The sequence below is a fragment of the Vicugna pacos genome, chromosome 12, assembly GCF_048564905.1.
Source record: "Vicugna pacos chromosome 12, VicPac4, whole genome shotgun sequence".
In the NCBI taxonomy this organism is placed as follows: Eukaryota; Metazoa; Chordata; class Mammalia; order Artiodactyla; family Camelidae; genus Vicugna; species Vicugna pacos.
The window spans coordinates 20,783,459-20,800,367 of NC_132998.1; the positions used below are offsets into that span (position 1 = coordinate 20,783,459).

General features: G+C 40.0%; 1 long non-coding RNA gene across 1 annotated transcript in view; it reads left to right on the forward strand.

The window, feature by feature from the left end:
* Positions 1-445: 445 nt before the first annotated feature.
* LOC140700152 (uncharacterized) overlaps positions 446-16,909 on the forward strand; it is a 75,699-nt gene continuing 59,235 nt past the window's right edge. Inside the window, exons 1-2 of the long non-coding RNA XR_012078409.1 lie at positions 446-577; positions 11,442-11,655. This is a non-coding gene — a long non-coding RNA (uncharacterized lncRNA). The remainder of the gene's footprint in view (positions 578-11,441; positions 11,656-16,909) is intronic.

The following is a 16,909-nucleotide window of genomic DNA, read 5'->3' on the forward strand; positions in this document are numbered from 1 at the left end:
ATGAGAAAGAAGGAAATCCCGCCTTTGTGACAACATGGACCTGGAGGTCATAATACTAAGTGAAGGAAGTCAAAGACAAATACCCTGTTGTTACTGAGCAAAGCTCTCTCTGCCTGGGGCGCATAGAAGCCAGTACTATGGCATCAGCTTTTGAGAAAAGAAAAGCTTTATTCCGAAGTCCACCAACAAGGAGACAGGCGGCAGGGCTCAAATCTGTCTCCCTGACAGCAAGGTGAGGTGGGTAGTTTAAGTCTTAAGAGTTTGGGGGTGGTGAAGAAAAGGTGAAAAAAATCGGTTGGTTGCAAAGTTTGAGAGCGCGGCGGGTTCTTATGCGCAGGCGCAAACAGAGCTTCATCCTTAGAGGGTCACGTCCACCTTCCGCGGAAGTTGGTATGAAACATGTGCAATGCAAATTAGGTCAAAGGTCACCAACGGCACAAGCAAGTCAGCCCTGCGCAGACTCTAGCCCGCCCTGCGCAGACTCCAGCCAGCCGTCAGGGTCCCAGCTGCTTTCGGACAATTTTATCGTGTTCCCAGCGGAGGCGACTTTACCAAGCTGCTGCCTTCTCTGCTGCCTGTAAGATAAAAGCTGAACACATAGAAACAAAGGGTAGAATGGTGGTTACCAGGGGCTGGGGGAGGGGTGGGAGAAATGGGAGAAATGGCGAGAGGTTGGTCAAAGGGCACAAACTTCCAGAGAGAAGATGAATAAATTCTGGGGATGTGACGCACAGCACTGGGATTAGGGTTAAAAAATACATTCTTGGAAGTCAGGTGAGGAGACCTTCAGTGCCCCTCCACTTTTCACCTGCTGGAGGGGCACCGCTTCTCCGGCGGACTCCGCTGTGTTGCTCTGGCTACCTTGAAAGCCTTCTGGAAACGCCTGCCGTAACCAGTGACCGAGGGTTTGCCGGGAAAAACTTGCCTTTTGGACTGAGTGCTTCCAGATGTCCCTTGTGACCATTTATCACATTAAATATTTACTCATTTTTTAATTTTTGTTTCTTACTACTTAGAAGCCCCGTCCTTATAGTTATTTTTAGCTCTCCCTGTCTAGTGTTCCACAGCACCTGAGATTTTAAGCCGTCCACTTGGGACAAAATGCTGCCTTTTGAGGATTTTAATAAAATGTCAACTGCTTTGTGTCTGAAAGGTGAATTATAACTGGAAATGTCCAGAACACCATCCTATTCAATAATTCACACGTGATTATCTTATTTGGCTCTCCCAGCCTCCTGTGTTCCCCAGGCATGCCAGGGTCCTGCCACTGAGAGGACACAGAATCAAGGAAGCCGGCAGAGGAGGGAAATGTTTGATTGGGGTAATTAATGTTGCAGTCATTTCGGGTTTCTGATGTGGTTTCTGGTCTGAAAGTGTAGTTTGGAAACTGTCTGACATGCAAGTACTTGACTTCTACAATTATACCTAATATAGACTAAACTCCATCAAGCCTGTCAGAGGGGGATTTCCTTCCTAACGGAGGCAAAACCTTAAATAAACCAACTCATTGCACTCCCTTTAGGACTTGTACTCAACTCAGAGCCCCCCATTTCCATTATGTTTGATTATTTATTGAAACCCATCTGTGTACTTGACTCTACACAGCCATAAATGAAAACCTAGGCCTTTCCCAAGGACCTCCCAAGCTAAATTCTGTTGGTTAATATCCTGGTATGATTGGAGGATGGCTTGGTCCATAGCTCAAAAAAATTCTCTGAATCTTATATTAATTATGAAAACCTTGAAAAGTGATTATGTTTTGTATTAGCTCTATGCCAAAGTTAGAATCATTTGTTTCTTAAGTACCTAATATGGTTGATGGTAAAGCTCTTAGGTTATGCTTCAGAGTATTATTAAGTGGACAAATTCTTGGTTTATCGTTTAATGATTAGAATCATGATGAAATGAAAGTTGCTTACTTTCACAAAGGACAAACCCCATTAGTGGTGCTGTCCCTACTTTCAACATTTGCAATAAACTGGGCCACAAAGGAAGTTTTGAACCGAGTATCGTTACTATAAAGTAGATCCTTCAAAGCTCCAATTTTGCTCACTTGGGTTTAGTGTCTCATCACCTGCAAGCCACAGCACAGTCCTCTGGCGGCTTTGCTGCCGAAAGTGTGATCTAATTGACCAGCACCTTCAGCATCACCTGGGAGCTTGTGCAAACCACTCCAGACCTGCTGAGACAGAATCTGTATTTTTAACAAGATCCCTAGATGGTTCGTATGCATTTTCAAGTCTAAGAGACCTTATGTCTAGTCCAGCAGCAAACTGTTAGAGTGTGGCGGTCTCTCTTCCTCGTCAGTGAGAAAGCAAAGCCCAGAAGGATTAAGAAGTTTACCCAGTGACTCACAGGCAAGTAGCTGGTGCTAGGTATGTATTCAGGCCAGGTCCCACCTCCTGTGTTACTGTGTTACTTTTGTTTCCATTGTCTGCCCACTGGGTCATTCCTCTCCCTTCTGTAAGAGCCTTATCACTGCCTCCTTCAGGGAGGTACCAACTGCACCACCAGTTGAAGGAGACTTCCTCCCACCTCTCCACCCTGCCCCCACCCACAGGGGGTGTGACTGAAGATGGGTCCATCAGCTTCTGTTGCTAGAGCCTGAGATCTTTAGTTGAAACACACAGGGACACAAGGTGCTTGTAGTCAAATCATCTCATGGCAGCCCTGCAGGGAGAAACCCCGAAGCTCCCTCCTGCTGCCCCAGGCCCTAGGAGATGAGCTGGTTTCTGTGATGATAGATGTTCAGCACTTCCTTCTGTTCTGATCCTTAGAAATAATCAATGTCAATTCTTTCTTTATGAAAAAGACATACTCATTTCAGAATTTCCAGGCGTAAACCAGTGTATGTGTCTTTTTTAAATTCTGCAAATTGGTTCATTCCATAGACACTCTTCTGCATCTTGTGTGCTCACTTCGCGTAGGCTGTAATTCCTTGTTGGGAGCTTTGGGGCCAGTTGAGTTTAGGAGCTCAGAGTCTTTTGGATTTTAGAGTACTGATATAGTGCTTACACCAAATTTCACATAATACAGCTGGTCTGAGGCGGCACCCCATAATTAAACACAATAAATGGTTTTTGCACTGGAAAGTATGAATATTCTATGCACACCAAGTGAGACTGTACATATTTTCACTTCAAGACAGGTAAATATTTGCTGTCAAGTGAGTTTAGAACTGGTGAGGTTTTGCCCCCAGTTAAATTACAAAACTTTTAGTTTCCAGTGTGTGTTTTGGATTTTGGAATTGTGGATAAGAAATTGTTAGCACATGTAATATACCTTGGAGATATGATTGCCAAATCAGTACTTACAGATTTACTTCGATCTTTTTCGTGTCTGCAGAAGTATTCCACTGTGTGAATATAACGTAATTTATTTAACCAGTCTTCTATTGATGAATGTTCAGAATTTTCCAATTTCTGCTCTGTTGTGGTGATCATCTTTGTGTGTGTTTGTTTTCATGTAATTGTACAAATATGAAGCAACAATTTAAATGTATGAACAGAACCAATCAGAGGGGAAAGTGTTGCTCATCTTCTAACTGGAACTGATTTCTTCCATTGTCAAGTGACATTTATGTAGAAAAACCTAAATATAATGGTGGAAAATATCTTGGCAAAATGGAAAAAGCTCAGCCTTGGGAGTCAGGACTCATATTCCAGTTCAGGCTTTGCCATTTACCATGGGCAACATTTGTTTTCTTGTGTGTGCACCAGTTTTTCAGTCTATCAGATAGAGAACTGTAATGTATGACTCTGACCAAGATTGAGTTCCTGTGTACAGGCACTGTTCAATATGCCTGAGAAGCAGCAGGAATCCAAACCAGAGAATCCCTGCTATGAGGGAGCTTACATTTTAATCAGAAAAACCTACAATAAACATGAGAACAAAGTAAAGTACTTAGTATGTTACATAAGTGGCAAGGAAAAAAAAATTAATAAAGCAGCCAAAGGTAATAGGACGTGTCAGGAGGGAAAACTGAACTTTTGGATAGCATAGCCAGGGAAAGCCTCACAGAAAATACCTGCACAGAGCTTGCAAGAAGTAAGACAACTAGCCCTGCGGATGTTTGGGGAGGGGCAGTCAGAGCAGAGGAAGTGGTAAATACAAAGACGCCAAGGTGAGATCATGTCTGGGCTGTACAGAAGTTCAGGAAGGCCAGCGTGGTTGAAGAAGCTTAAGTAGATGGATGGGAGGAGAAGCAGGTGATGCAGGGAGGCACTGGAGGGCCAGACGAAAGGGCTTTAATGGTTTAGTGAGGACTTTGGTTTGCACTGTGTGAGAGGAGATGCCCTTGGAGGGCTGCAAACACGAGAATATCGTGACCTGCTTGGTGCTTTAAAAGGGCCTCTCTGTTAACACTATACTGGAAGGGAAAAGGACAGAAGTGTGGGAGGCTATTGATGGGGAGACTCTAGGTAGGAGGCTGTTGAACTAATTTAGGCGATGACAGTGAGCGTGGTGAGACACGGCTGAATTCTGGATGTAACTGGAAGGTAAATCTTACAAGGGTTATTGATGGATTTGATTTGAGGTTTAGAAAAGAATTTAATGATGACTCTGTGGTTATTGTCTGAGCAGCTGGAAGAATAGGGGACCAATGAGTGAGATAGGGAGCAGATGCTGGAAGACAAGGTGCAGGGGAAAGTCAGGAACTCAGGTTTAAATGAACTGAGTTTGTCTCGTGAAGATACCAATTAGACGGTTGGCTAGAGATGAGTCTGGAGTTTAAGGGAACAGGTTTGGGTTGGAGATAAAAATTTGGCAGTCATCAATGCATAGATGGACTTAAAGCCTTGGATGGGATTATGCAGGAAATGCATGCAGGCAGGTAAAATGGGAGGTCTAGGGACTGGACCTAAAGGAACTCCAACACTGAAATGTCAGACGAAGAGCAAGAGATTGAGAAGGAAAGGACTGAGAGCAAGGAGAAGAAACCAGAGGAGTGTGGTGTTCTGGAAGCCAAGTGAAGACAGTATTTCCAGAAGGTGAGTGGTCAGCTGTGCTGAACACTGCTGCCAGGTCAGTTTAGGAGAGGAATGTGGCATCAGATTGTCCTTGTTAAACTGATGAGAGCAATTTCAGTGGAGTGGATTGCGTGAAAGTCTCGCTGCATTTGGGTTCAAGAGAGGCAGGAGGAGAGAATGGGAGACAGTGAGTATGGACAACTGTTTCTGGTGTTTTTTATGGGTGTGTGTGACCAAAAAAGAGAAAAGCAGTGGAACTTGGAGGTAGCAGACGGGGTCAAAATAAGTTTCAGTTTTTTTAGGTGGAAAGATTAATGGCGTGTCTATGTGCTAACAGGAATGTTTTGGTAGAGAGGGGAAAAATGGATGCTGCAGAAGAGAGAGGGTGGTTGTTATTGAGCAGTGAAAGGGGACAGGGTCTGGTGCACAGACTGGGGCCTGGCCTTATCCAAGCTTATCCAGATATAATAGGAGAAATAGTGGTAGGTGGGAGATGTGGTGGGAACTTGGAGTCCTGGGTTTTTGTTTTTCTTTTGTTTTTTGGTGAGAACATTTAAGTTGTACTCTCTTAGCAAATTTCAGTTATACAGTCCAGTGTCATCAACTGTAGTCACCATGTTTTGCATTAGCTCCTTAGACCTTGTTCACTGCAGAGCTGAAAGTTTGAACTCTCTTACCATTGTCTCCCTATTTCCCCCAGCCCTAGCCCCTGGCAACTGCTTTTTACTCTCCGTTTCTAAGAATTTGACTTTTTTTTTTTCTTTTTAGATTCTACATGTTAGTGATACCGTGTAGTATTTGTCTTTCTCTGCCTGTCTTATTTCATGTAGCATAATGCCTTTCAAGTCCATCCATGGAAAGGCAGGATTTCCTTTTTCTCAAGGCTGAGTAATATTCCATTGTGTATGTATGAATACACACACACACACACGCACATACACACACATACATATATATATATATACATACACACACACATCTTCTGAAGTTCTATTTTTATGGTTCAGAAATGGGCAGTTAAGTTGTTAGTGAGCAGAGCAGCACTCGGGTGGGAAGGTGTGAGGCAGGGCACTGCTATTTCTTGTTATGGTGCCTTTGATACCGCCTGTGAATTAAAACTATATACACATATTTATTTGATAAACCATAAATATCTTTTAAAAGGAAGAGGTGAGAATGTCTGGTTTACTTTTATGGGGAACTGTTTGAGGTAACCCTTAAGAGAATGGAGGGACAGAGCAACCACAGAGGGAAAGACAGACCAGGTGTAGGGTTGGATTCTAGAAGACACCAACATCAGAATGAGGCACTGGGGTGTGAAAGATTGTCTGAGACTCTTAAAAACATGAAGAATCTAAAAAGTATGAAACAACATTACTGCGTTTCAATAGGACTCCTACTGAGAATGATTCCATCGCTTAACAATTCCAAATACACTTCAGTAGTCAAGCAATGGTAACCACTGACATTTCAGCCTCTCAAGTAGTCTCAAATTAATTGTTTTTCAGCTCAATGGCTGGAGGTGTTGGGGAGCGTATACTTGTGAAGGGGTGCTTTTAGCATCCTTTTGTAATTTGAAGCCTGAGACTGAAACATCTTTCTCTCTGTCTCTCTCTCTCACTGCCTCTCTTCCCCAACTTTTTCTTTCTCTCTCTCTCTCCCCTTCATCCTGTTGCAAGACATGGGCTTCCATTCATCACATTCTCAGTGACCATCTTCTTTATACCCTCCCTTATTCCCTCTTATTTAAATCATACTTATTTTTATAAATTCAGGTTAATTTCCATTTTCTGGCACTGGGGCACAAAATGGCTGTGGGCTTGGTGATATTCAAGTGGCAAAACCCAGCAGGATGTAGTCACCTAATTAAAAAAAAAAAGGATGATGTCTGAGTCTACATTAAATATTTCAGTGAATTTGCAAAGAAAATCCAATGAGAGTATCTCACCGGAGCTAGACAGGCATGAGCAGTCTCTGTGTCCTCATTTGTGCCTTCATTGATTTGACAAATACTGGTTGAGTGTCTTATCACGTGCCTGGCACAGTGTGAGGCACCAGGAATAGAGCAGTGAGTGACTCAACCAGGCAAGGCTCTGCTCTCACGGAGCTCACCTCCTACAGGGAGAGACACAGGCAATAAACAAGTCAAAAAGAAATGAAGACGAGAACCACAGAGAGGGGGCCTGCTGTAGGAAGCAGAGCAGGGGAAAGGGAAAGGATGTAAATCTGGAGGGTGGGATTCTTTCAGAGAAAGTAGCCAGGGAAGGACTCTTTCAAACGTGAAGTAGGAGTAGAGAGCTGTGAGAAAATCAGGGATGGATTCTTGGTGAGGTCTGCAAGTGCAAAGGCCCTGAGGTAGATAAGGACAGGACCAGCAAAAAGAAACCATGTGACTGGATTGTCAAGAGAAATAGGGCAAGTGGTAGGAGAAGCAGTTGGTGAACCAGTCATTTATTCAAAAAAGAAAAAAAAAAGATTAAATATGCCATGCCAGTCAATGCCCTAGGGGCTGCTTCAGTGGAAAGTTCTATACCTTCTTTCTCTAGTTGGCTCATTTGCAATATTGCCCAGAAATATAAAATTGAAGAGAGAAAATGCCCCGCCCAGCGAGCCTCAGTCTCTTGTTTCACTCTTGCTTGTTCTGCGCTGAGGCACTTAATGACCTTATTTCGCCTTAATGTACTTTCATAGGAAAAAAAAAAAAAAACCTTAGGACATGATTCCATGCCTGTTTTTAAGGCAGTTTATGAAATAGGAATGAATATGAGCAGTTTGTTCTAGTGAGCCTCTAATAATCAAATGCACCCTTGCTTGGCAGATTTTTGGCTTCCACAAAGGGATTATAATTGCCAGGGTTTTTGCAAAGACAGCATTTAGTATTCTGAGACACTCATTCAGCAAATACTGTGTTAGTATAATCTGCTTCAATGTATAAAGTAATTTGAAGAGTGGTTCTGAAGAGAGTCTCTGACCAATCCCTGTGTGAACCCTGATAAATGACACTGCAGAAGGTCTCCATCCAAATGGGATCAGCATAGATTTGTGCATTTATGGGTTTAGCCTCTGTATATAAATCCAAACCACATAACTTAAATCCTGGATCAAAGGAGATATGTATATATGACTTCTTTTTTTACTGCTATGGCCAAAGCTCTGATCACGGACTGAACCTGAGAAATCGCAAAAAGACTTACAAATCAAGTATTATTTTCTTCTTGTTTTTATTCCCAAGTATTATTTCCGTCTTATTTTTATTCCCTTGGTTTAGGTTTTATGTTCACTGGAGCCTGTAGGGTTAATGCTAGCTAGGTACACCTGTAGTACAGTCTAGCACAGTTGAACCTAGCTGCCTAGAAAGGTTTAGTAGGAGGAATTGAGGAAAGTTAGCAGTGGTGAGTGGTTAGCATACTTGATTCACAGATATCAATGTACACGTTATTATTATTTTTTTAGTGTGACTTGAAAACAAATGTCTGTCCTGATGAGATTACAGGTGTGTGGAGGGCCGCGTAATTTCATTATACGGCAAATTTGGTGACCTCCATCTCTTGCTACTGTCCATGCCTTGAGTAGATCGAGGCTATATCTTACTCACCGTTTAGCCCAGCATCTGTTATACTGCCTGGCATATAGTAGGTGCTCATTTAATATTTGTTGACTGAATGAAATATTAATAAAAGTAGAAACTACAGTGAATTAGTTATAATTAAGACAGTTTTCTCTTAGTGTGGGAGAAACCAATTTTTAAAGGTTCCAATATATTTTCTTATAGTACTTAATTTTCTTTTTATCAAAAATGGTTTTACATGCATATGCTAATTTTACAGATGTATAAATGTGATAATATTGTAAAATTGTTTTCTTCATTCAGTCATTTTTTTCCTACATGCATTTAGCTTCTTCCTCCCTCCACCTTCCAGCCCTCTAGTCCTCTGCTCCCACCTCCAAATCATATTGGTAACCTAATAATGTGTGTAATTAAGACCAGGAATGTATGAGGCAATATTTGTTCTTATCCCAGCACCACCACTTATAAGCTGCGTGACCTTGAGGAAGTTTCATAAATTTTCTTATCTGTAAGTCGAGATCATAAAACCTACATCAAAGAGTTATGAGAACTAAATGAACTAATATGTGTAGAGCTCTTAGAAGAGTGTCTGTCACTTCTCATATATATATACAGCGGTCCCCCCTCATCCACAGGGGATATGTTCCAAGACTCCAGTGGATGCCTGAAACTCCAGATAGTACCAAACTTTATATGTACTATGTTTTTTCTATATATACATACCTATAATAAAGTTTAATTTTATCAACTAGGTGCAGTAAGAGATTAACAACATAACTAATAATAAAATAGAACAATTATAATAATACACTGTAATAAAATTAAGTGAATGTGATCTGTTTCTCAAAATATCTTGCAAATTTAATGCCTTTTCCATCTTAACTGAACCTTTGCTATGCACTGTGGCTGTAACTTTTGCAGTTTGAGGTACGACAGCAAAACCAGCATAAATTTTTTATTCCTTCTTCACAATTTCACAGATAGATCAGCACATGATTCTATTTTTTTTTTTCCTTTTCTTAAGCCAAGAACTTTCTCCTTTTCATTTAAAGGAAGCATTTTGCCGCTGAGTTGCCAGCATCACTACTCTTGCCTTTTGGGGCCATTGTTAAATAAAATAAGGGTTACTAAGCATAAGCACTGGGATCTGATTATGGAGATGGCTCCTAAGTGACTAATGAGCACGACACGCTGGACAAAGGGATGATTCATGTCCAGGGTGGGTAGGAGCAGGACGGCACGAGATTTCATCAAGCTCCTCGGGTCGACTTGTAAATGAATTGTTTATTTCTGGAATTTTCTGTTAATGTTTTTGGACCACAGTTGACCATGGGTATCTGAAAATGTGGAAATCAAAAACTTGAACAAGGGAGGGACTACCATATGTGGACTGGCCGTGCACAGAAGTCATCAGTTCCTTACCACGTGGGCCTCCTCGAGAGCCGCTCACACTGAGGCATCCACCCTCCTTCAAAGTGAGAGATCCCAGAGAGAGAGGAGGAAGTTGCAGTGCCTTTTATGACCCAGTCTCCAGGCTCTATAATGTTACAATTTTAAAATGTTTATATTGGTTTTTAGATGACTGCATTTAAAATAGCTTCAGAGTTTCCATGCATGGTTAAAAGGTAACCATTTGTATATGTATTCATCAAGAGTTCTTACAAGATTTGTCTTATTTTTTGGAAAAAAAAAAAACCCTTCTTTTTTAAAGAAAATTGAAATGTATAATCAGTTACAATGTGTCAATTTCTGGTATTCAGCATAATGTTTCAACCATACATACACGTACATATATTCACTTTCATAGTCTTTTTCATTGTGGGTTACTACAAGGTATTGAGTATAGTTCTCTGTGCTATACAGAAGAAATTTGTTTTTTATCCATTTTATAAATAGTAATTAATATTTGCAAATCTCAAACTCCTAATTTATCTCTTTCCACCTCCTTCCCCCACCCCAGTAATCATAAGTTTGTTTACTATGTCTGTGAGTCTGTTTCTGTTTTGTAGGTAAGTTCACTAGTGTCTTGTGTCTTCTTTTTTCTTTTTGGAAAAAAACTCTTTAACCCACCTGCAATATATTACTATGTATGATATCAGGGTCTAATTTTATCTCTCATCAGTGACTAGATACTTAAATAGCTAAAATTAATTTTATATTTGACTCTTTATTCTGAATTGAATTTGTATATTTATCACTAATTGCTATACATGTATATACCCCCCAGCTCAGGGGCTTAATATTACAAAAAATTGTTTTCTTTTGGCTAATATGTCCAATGTGGATGCTTCTGAGAGGAAACTCTTCTGAGTTTCCTCTTCCAACCAGTAATTCAGGGACCCTGACTTCTACCTATGGCCTCCCTATCTTCAACATGAGGTTTCTAAGCCTGCCTGGGTAGTCATCACTATTCCAGTTAGCCAGAAGTGGAAATGTGTGTAGGGAGTCAGGCATGTAAAATTTTTATGGATCAAGCTTGGAGGTGGTAAACAGTATTTCCATGCTCATTTTATAAGCCTGAGCTTATAAATGCATGGCCACTCCCAACTACCAGGGAGGCTGGGAGATAAATCCTAGCTGGTGCCACTGATCTGTTTGTCAGTTTCTGTGCTGATGCTGTATTGTTTAGATTATAATGATTTTATAATGTATTCTGAAAATCCCCTTCACTGGCCGTCTTTTTGTATTTTCCCTTATTTTTCTTGGGCATTATCCTTCCATATAAAGTTTAAATCCATTTTATTCAATTCTGAAATCAGACTGAAATAACCATAACAAAACTCTGTTGAGATTTTAATTGAAAATGTATTCAACTTAATATTATTTGTACAAGTGATAATTTTCATATGTTACTGTCTTTCCAACCAAGAACAAATGTTTTTTTACTTCTTTTTTTTTTTCAGGTATTTTCCTATGTGCTTCCTGAAGATTGGATTATGAAAGAGACTGGAAAGGATAGGAAAGTTTCATGGCTGAGGTTATTGTTTTTTTTTTAAAGTGAGATATAATTTACTTATTGTGAAATGGACAGATCTTAAACCCCCATCAAGATATGGAACATGGCCATCACCTCAGAAGGTTCCCTTGTGCCTCTGCCAGTGAATCCTCACCACAAAGGTAAGAATTGTTTTGATTTTCAGCATCATAGAGTTAGTGGTGCTTATTCTTGAATTTTACGTAAGTGGAATGATATGGTATGTACTTTTTGTGCCATAAGGCTTCCTTTGCTCTGTGTGGGGAGTCATCTGTGTTGCTCCATTTATCGGTTTGTTCCTTTCTGTTGCTGAGCAATGTCTCACTGTGTGGAGGTACCACACTTGTTTATCCTTCCACATGTTGAATGACATATGGGTTGTTTCAGTTTGTTGCTCTCATGTTTAAAGCTGCTGCGGACATTCATGTGCAGGTGTCCATGTGGTCACGTGTTTTTATCTCTCTTGAGAAAATACTCAGGAATTCCTTCTGGGTCATAAGATAGGCATCTGCTTAACTTTATAAGAAACTGATGAACAATTTCCCAAAGTGTCTGTGCCATTTAACACTCCATCAGCAGTGTCTTCTCCCCATTAACACCTGTTACAGGTTACATCCTTACAGTTTTTTTAACTGAAGCCACTTGAGTGGCTGTACAGTATCTCACATACCAACTTTACTGCAGTATAATTTATGTACAGTAAAACACACATATTTTCAGGTGAAATCTGACAAGTATATCCATGCATATAACTACCACCCCAATTGAAATAAAAGAACACCCAAAACCCCAAAATACAAAACATTCCTATTACCCCTTATATCCTTTTCATTCAGTCCCCACTTCTCATCCCCACCTCAGGCTGATCTGCTTTTAATCGTGTAGATTTGTCCTTCTAACAGTTTCACTTGAAGAGGGACATAAAGTATGTGCTCTTGTGTCTGGCTTCTTTCACTTAGCATAATGTCTGTGAGATTTATATATATTATTGTACACACTAGTAACATGTTCCTTGTTATTGCTAAATAGTATTCTATTATATGAATATACCGTAGTTCACCTATTGATGAATATCTGGGTTGTTTCTAGTTTCTGGCTATTTTAAATAAGGCTGCTATGAACATTTATGTCTAAGTCTTTGTATGAACATATGCTTCCAGTTTTCTTGGATGAATATCTAGAAGTAGAATTGCTGCATCACATAGTCAGTGTATGTTAACTTTGTAAGGAAATGCCTAACTATTTTCCAAAGTGGCTATACCAGTCAGCGTTTCCATCATTAGTGTATTAGAGTTATGATTGCTTTGCACAGTTGTCAACACTTGGGGTTATCAGTCTTTTAAATTTTAACCATTGTAATTGAGTAGTCTCTTATGTTCATTTTAATTTTCATTTCTTCGATGACTAATTATGTTAAGCACCTTTTGATGTAATTACTTGACATTTGAATGTAATCTTTGCTGAGGGGTCTGTTCAAATCTTTTGCCCGTTTTTAAAAGATTGGATTGCTACTTTTATTATTACTGAGTTGTAAGAATACTTTATGTATTCTGAATATAAGACCTTTGTAAACACATTGCAAATATTTACTTTGTCTGTGTCTTGACTTTTCATTTTCTTTGTAGTGTCTTTTGAAGATCAGAACTCTTTTTTAACTTTTAGAAGTATTTTTTTTCAATTTTTTTTTAATGGTTCAGACTTTTATGTCCTATATGAAAAATATATGTATGTTAGATTTGCAGTGATCTTTTGTTATGTTTTATAGTAAAAGTTTTTTAGTTTTAGCTTGTGTGTGGGGTCTATTTTCCATCTCTAATTATTTTTGTGTACTGAATGTGAGTGTGTAGAGATTCAGTTTTTTTCCATATGGGTATTGATTTGTTCCAATATCGTTTGTTGAAAAGATTTTTCTTTCTCCATTGAATTGCCTTTATTGAAAATCAATTGACCATAAAATCTGGGTCATGTTGAATTCTTTATTCTGGTCCTTTGATCTATCTGTTCATTGTTATGTCGATACCATACTATCTTGATTATTGTAGTTTTAAAGAAAGTCTTGAAATCAGGTAGTGTGAGTTTTTTCCACTTTGTTCTTCTTTTGTAGCATTGTCTTGGCTAGTCTAAGTCCTTTGCATTTCCACATAAACTTTATGGTCAGCTCACTTTAAAGAAAATGGTGTGTTACATTGATTGACTTTTGTTTATTGAACCAATCTTACATTCCTTGGATAAATTCTACTTGGTTATTGTTTTAAAATGTAGGTTTTATTATTATTCAGGGGTGTTGAGGCCAAAGGATCAGGAAACAGTTTCCATTGAAAAGATAGTTTATTACTCACAGTTCCCAAGAAGAGGAGACACATTTATGCTATGTAGGGTGAAAGGTGCATACGGAGGACACACCATGGTCAGTCAGGAGATAGGGGAAGCGAGGGAAAATGGGGGCAAGTATCTTTATTGTGGTTTCCATGGGAAGGAAAGGGGAAGCAGGTCTAGGGCTGGCTAGTTTGAATAATTTCAGTGGGCTCTGGGGTATAGGGGCTGTCTCTAGTTGTCTGGTACCTGGCCCTGGACGTTTGGTGTAGGAGGATGGTGGCACAGACTGTGAGAACCCTATGAGAGCCTGATAAAGGAGATGGTTGAGATGGGCTCTGAATTGGTAGGTTTGCATAGGAAAGGAGCATGAGCAGATGAGCTGTTTATTGTCTCTAGGATTTGGCAGCTCTGGGAGGGACAGTCTCTCCAGAGTCAGCAGGGTCTCAGATTTCAAAGCATAAGGATAAAAAGACGTGCCTAATACAGTCTTGGTATATATTTCTTTTGCTCTGTTGCTGGATTCAATTTGCTTGATTTGTTAAGGATTTTTTAATCTATATTCGTAGGGGATATTGGTCTGTGTTTTTTGTCTCTTGTGATGTCTCTGATTTTGGTATCAGGGTTATCCTGGCCTCATAAAATGAGTTGGGAAGTGTTCCCTCTCCTGTTTTTGGAAGAATTTGTAAAGTATTCCTTACTTTAATTACTCTTTAAAAGTTTGGTAGAGATCACCAGTGAGGCCAGTTTGTCCTGAGCTTTTATTTCTGGTGAGTTTAATCACCTTACTTGTTAAAGGTCAATTCAGACTTTCTTCTTGAGTTAGTTTTGATAGTTGGTGTCTTTCTACAAATTTATCCTTTTTATCTAGGCTCTCTAATTTGTTGGCATAAAACTTACACATTTTCTTATTTACAGTAGGTAAATAACTTTTTATCAACATACCATTTCATAAAATGAAGCAAAACCACATGAGAGTCCGTGCTAAAGTACCTGGGGTGTCATCTCAAAATAAATCCTATTGTTTGGGGAGACAGAAATAAGGATATTAAATTATCATCGTTGATCTGTTCTTTAAGGGTTTGTTTGCTTCTCAGAAATCCACTAAAACTGGTGCAAGTGAAGAGGTCAGTTATTGTAAGAATGATAGTACATTGAAATGGAAATCCCAAACACTAGAGGCTATAAAGGGTTAAAGTCTTGAAGATTAAGGGGCCAGAATTTATGAAAAGATTTCTTTAAGTTATGCTGTGTGCTTTGTCCCCTGCTTCCTTCAAAGGGCAGAGGTGTGTGGTGTCTGATTCTCCCTTCAAGCCCAGGAAAGGTGATTTAAACATGATTGACTGAGAGAGCAGATGGAGGACACGGAACACTGGTGTCTGACCTGAGGTGCCAGAGAAGACTGAGAGGTGGTTGCTTTGGGGTTACTCTCCACACCCCAGACTTGCCAGGGCAAAGATGCACAGGTGCCTCCTGAGGCTCGTAGGTGGACCCTACGTATCAGAGAGGCAGTGTGATGTTGGATTAGGTTATTTTAGTAGGGCCATTAGAGTGAGAGATGGGATTGCAGCAGATGGAGGCTGAAGAAGGACCACAGGATACTTTGGGGCTGTGATAGAAATCATGTGTTATCCTGTTGAAAGATCCATTCATCTGAGTTAGAAGATCTTCTGCAAGAGATGCCTCACAATGGGTTCTTTAAAGAACCCATCCAGGTAATGCAAACATTTATCAGGCTTCCATAGAAGGAGAAACTTGCTTTGGACAGTGATAAGTAAGAACCTCCTTTTCTGTTGCCTCTCCATCCTCTCACTGATGACTCTCTTGGCCCTTTAGGAACCAGAAAGTAGCTAGTGAGTGAAAGAGTGGTGAGAAGTGAAGAAAAGGCAACTATTACACCTTTCCCTGGGTAGAACTTCCTACCTAGAGGGAAGGAAATGCCAAGAACTGTAAAGGGTCTGAAAGTTCACCCTATTTGCAAGTTAGCTTGCTATGTTTCATGGAGGCTGGTAGAAGACAGAGACTCTTGCTCCAGAGTCAAAGAACAGTTTTTTACTCACAGCAGTGGTATTTTTTAAGCTGGTTCCCTGACTGTCAGTTCCCACAATGCAAAGAGGGCCAGGTTACACCTGCACACACAGTGGATTCTGCTGTGGGAGAGGAACCCTAAACTTAGGGAACACAGATTTTTTTTTTTTTTTTTAATGAGCAGTAAACATGCCTGCCCTTTTCTCCAGAGGGAGGTGTTATCTTTCTCATTCTGGACAGCAAGCAGTCAGTTCTTTCCTCCTGAGAAAGACACGATCTCTGTCTAAGGCTGTTCACTATACAGAGATCCTTGAAAAATGGTACAGAACAAAGGAAAGTTAGCGCCTCTCTAGCAGATATGGAGAAACATGGGAGACCCGTGAAGAATCGTCCTCCCATAAGGAAATAGCTGTAACTTTGAGGGAAATGAGAAGCTTTCTCCCTAGCATGGAACAGGACCTTATAAATAAAAAGATTTGAGACTATTCTTCACTATTTAAATGATCATAGGGTGTAATGTTTTATGAGCAAAAAAAGAAATTTCAAATAGGAGTAGGGGAAAAACTCTCCCACCCCAAATAACATGTAAGAGGGAAGCAGGAGAAAACATTCAAGTTGCTTTGATTAATACTCCCATTTCACAAGAACTTGATGAACAACCTTAAAGTCATCTGAGGTCTGCTAATCTTCAAATAAAGTATAGCCAAACCTTCTGTAAACTGGAAAGGAGAATTACAATGTCAGAATTAGATAAATTCTCTCTCCCTTTGAACTTTTTCTTCTCTGTTTGGTCTCTCATCTCTGATTTCTCTGTTTGTCTGTTTTATTTTACTTTCTCTGGCTTTGTTTCTGCCTGAGTTTTCATGCTAGATCCTAGTACCATTTACCAAGAGTCATTTTGCCTCTTGGTTCAAAGTCTCCAGAGAGGAAATCATATGGTTACTGTTCAACTGATGGATTAACTTCTCTTAGTCAAGTGATTCAGTAATCGGGAGATGGGGTGGGACTGGCATCTGGTGAAGTCCAGAGGCAATAATAAGGCCACAGCAGCTACAA